The 3610-nt window shown below is 48.1% G+C and overlaps 1 pseudogene; it reads right to left on the reverse strand.

The window, feature by feature from the left end:
* Positions 1 to 1358: 1358 nt before the first annotated feature.
* Positions 1359 to 2947, reverse strand: LOC142426605 (transmembrane channel-like protein 8 pseudogene; annotated as a pseudogene).
* Positions 2948 to 3610: the final 663 nt, after the last annotated feature.

Consider the following 3610-nt stretch of genomic DNA (forward strand, 5'->3'; position numbering starts at 1 on the left):
GTTCTGTCCTTAATGCTTCATCGAATTCTCCAGTGAAGCCATCTGGTCCAGGGGATTTTTTGTTGGTAATCCCTTGTTAACCTTGTCTATTTCTTCTATTGCGATGGGTCTGTTGAGATTCATGACATCTTTTGGGGATATTCTAGGGAGGGATTGTTTTTCCAAGAATTTTTCCATGACTTCCAAGTAGTTGAATTCATTGGAGTACAATACTTCATAGTACGTAGTGTAATTATCCCTTTGATTTCATTAGGGTCTGTTGTAATGTCCCCTCGTTCATCCCTTATTCTTGCTATTGAAATTTGTTCCCTCCTTTCTTTGGTTAGGTTTGCCAGTGGTCTATCAATTCTGTTTGTCCTTTCAAAGAAAAAACTTTTAGCAGCATTACTTTTTTCCATAGTTGTCTTATTTTCCCACTCCTGAATCTCAGCCTTGATTTTTATGATTTCTTTTCTTTTGCCCTAGTAGGATTGTCCTGCTGACTCTGCTCTAGTTTTAAATTTTGTGTCAGCATATCCATCATGAGTCTCTCTCCTTTCTCAGGTGTGGATGTATTGCTATGAAACTTCCTCTGATAACTGTCTTTGCTGTGTCCAATAAATTTTGGTATGTCATGTGCTCATTCTTGTTGGTTTCTAGAAATTTCCTAATTTCATATCTGATCTGAGTCAGTCGGCACTCCTTTTGTAGTAGAGAGTTATTCATCCTCCAATTGTTTGCTCTTGTTTTCTTCATCTTCCTTTTGTTGATTTCCAGCCTTGTGGCAGAGCTGTCAGAGAAAGAGAGGTCTGTATGATTGCAATGTACTTAAATTTATGTAGATTCACCTCATGCCCCAGCATGTGGTGTATCATCAAATATGTGCCATGTGGACTTGAAAAGAATATGAATTTTTTTGTATTTGGATGAAAAGCTCTGTAAATATCTATCAGGTAAAATTGTCTAATTGTGGTGTTTAGATCTCTAACCTCCTTGTTGAGTTTCTTTCCCTGTGATCCATCTTTTTCAGAGAGTGATATATTGAAGTCACCCACTATTATTGTTGAGACTGTAATTCCTTTTTCATCTTTTGGAGTGTTTGGTTGATGTATTCAGCACATCTCTCATTCTGTGAATATGTTTTGTTTGTTTTTTTTAGTTATAAATAAAATGCATGCACGGCCAACTCTAAATAGAACATTCTGAGAGAAAAAATCGATGCCTTAAAGGATTGAGATAGAAGCAAATTGAAGTCCTTATTTCCTTCTAGCAGCTCCAGAGTGGGTGTGCACCTCAGCAGGGACCAGGCTACAGGCCCCAGACCCCGAGATGGTACGCAGCAGCCTGGTGTGTGGGCCCAGGCAGCGGCAGGCTCTTGGCTATGGCTCCACGGTGCTGGGGTAGGGGAATCTGCAGACTGTAACGGGACTTCTGTGTGGTCCGGGGCTGTGAGAATGTATCCCTGCTGGATACCCGAGGGAGGATCCAAGCCAGGGGGACCTGGGGCCCGGGGAACCAGGGCACGGGAATCTGGGGCAGAAGGAGCGTGGGCGCGAGGCTCCTCAGGGGCGAGGGGACTCGGGCCCGGGTGAGTCTATGGGACCTGGCTCGGAGAGCAGCCTTGACAGGTCCTCCACCAGATGCCACTTATCCTTGACTTGCCACAACAGCTGCTTCTGGAGCTCCTGGATGGCCTGGGCGTTGGCTTGGGACTGGGAGACGCAAGCGGCCAGGACAAGGCTAAGCAGGAGGAGGAGTGGGAAGCTGAAGGCGTGGGAGCCGAGGTAGTGGAGTGTGCGCTGGCCAACCAGAGGGAGGTGGAGGGCCACCAGTTCCGGGACCACCTGCCAGGGGGCCGTGTAGACGCCAAAGAGGCCGCAGTCCCAGGAAGAATGGATGCTGGTGACCACATAGCCCAGGGGCAGCACGGCCAGGAGCAGGCCCAGGAGGAGGACCAGCTGGAAGAAGAAGGTGGAGCTCGAGGCACGGAAGAGTCTCGGGGAAGTCCTGGAATTCCTCAGGAGAGTGTACTTCTTAATGTAAAAGGTGAGGAAGATGAAGATGGTGTTGAGCAGGGGCAGCAGCGGGCAGTAGAAGAGGCCCATCCAGGTGACTGTCTGTCCTGCCACGATGTCCAGCACATTTTTGGAGACCAGGAACTCCTCCCGGTCCAGCCAGGCCCAAAACTGTCCAGAGAGGCGATCTACCAGCAGCCTGCGAGGCAGGGTGACCAGGAAGGTGAATGCCACCATAAGGAGGAAGTTGAAGATGCTGAGTTTGTAAAACTCCTTCCCCACAGAGTTCTCCCAGCACTGGTAGTCACAGGCATTGTAGCCGTAGGACTTGCAGCTGGTTGTGTTGCGGCCCAAGCACAGCACGGTCTGGCCCAGTGAGAAGGAGAACATGCCCAGGCTGGTCAGCTTCGGCACCACACACCAGATGAGGATGACATTGACCTCTGTGTTGGGTGGGGGGGCTGGGGGGAAGTTCTCCAGCTGAACTAGAAACACAAAGAGCAGGGGGCCCAGGAAGTTGACCATGGCGATGACCTCAGGGGGCAGGTACTGAAGTAGTAGAAACAGCTCCTCCTCTTTGTTGTCCTGTGAGTACTTGGTGGCCAGAAGATGGCGCTGATGGCCCCAGCCACCAAAAGCCCAATGAGAAGGTTGATCCGCAGGTAGGTGAGCAGGTGGTAGGCCCTCTGGGCCCGGGTCTTCTGCTGCACCTGCTCAAAACGCCACTGCTCCTCCAGCTCCACCTTGAACTCCTTGCTGATCTCACACTTCTTGAGGAAGGCAGCCTCCGGCACGTGGATGCAGAAGTCCCAGGAGGAAAAGACCTTGATGCTGAGCGCCCTCCTGTGGCCCCGGCCCAGGAACGGCTTCTGTGGCAGCCCCTTCACCATCCGCCTCAGGGTCCCACAGAAGCAGAGGAGCAGGCAGAAGAGCGGGCTGAGCAGGTAGCTCATATGTTACTTAGTGGTTCTTTGTCTACCATTCCCTTGAGCATTATAGAGTGTCCCTCCTTATATCTTTTTATGGTTTGCACTTTGAGGGAAATTTTATCTGAAATTAGGATTGCAACCCCTGCTTTTTTTTTTTTTTTTTTTTTTGAATTGCTGTTTGCTTGGTATGCCTTTCTAGAGCCTTTGATTCTCAGCCTACTTTTGTCTGTAGCATTGAGATGTGTCTCCTGTAGGCAGAGGATTGATGTGTTGTGATTTCCAAGCCAGTCTGCTAGTCTGGGTCTTTTTTTTTTTTAATTTATTTATTTTAACAATTTATTGGGGCTTTTTTAAATGCCTGAGTTCAGGCCATTGATATTCTGGGTTATCTCAATCTATGGACTCTGTGATGTCATTTATACCTGTTGTGTTGTGTGTTTTCCTACCTTCTTTTCTTTTTAGTGTGTTGTCCCTGCGTGTATGTGTATCATTCTTGACTTCTTTCCATCCTTAAGCCAATGCTATCCTGGGGTCTGTTTTCTCTTTGTTGCCCTCTAGGTGAGGTTATTCTATGTGGTGGTCTCTTATTTATACTTGGTGAGTGTTGTTCTTCTGCCCATACAAGTTGGCAAGGTCTGGGGAGACTCTTACTTTGAATTTTTCCTTGTCTGGGGAGACTCTTACTTA

The sequence above is a fragment of the Tenrec ecaudatus genome, chromosome 14 (genome assembly GCF_050624435.1).
Source record: "Tenrec ecaudatus isolate mTenEca1 chromosome 14, mTenEca1.hap1, whole genome shotgun sequence".
NCBI classification, from domain to species: domain Eukaryota; kingdom Metazoa; phylum Chordata; class Mammalia; order Afrosoricida; family Tenrecidae; genus Tenrec; species Tenrec ecaudatus.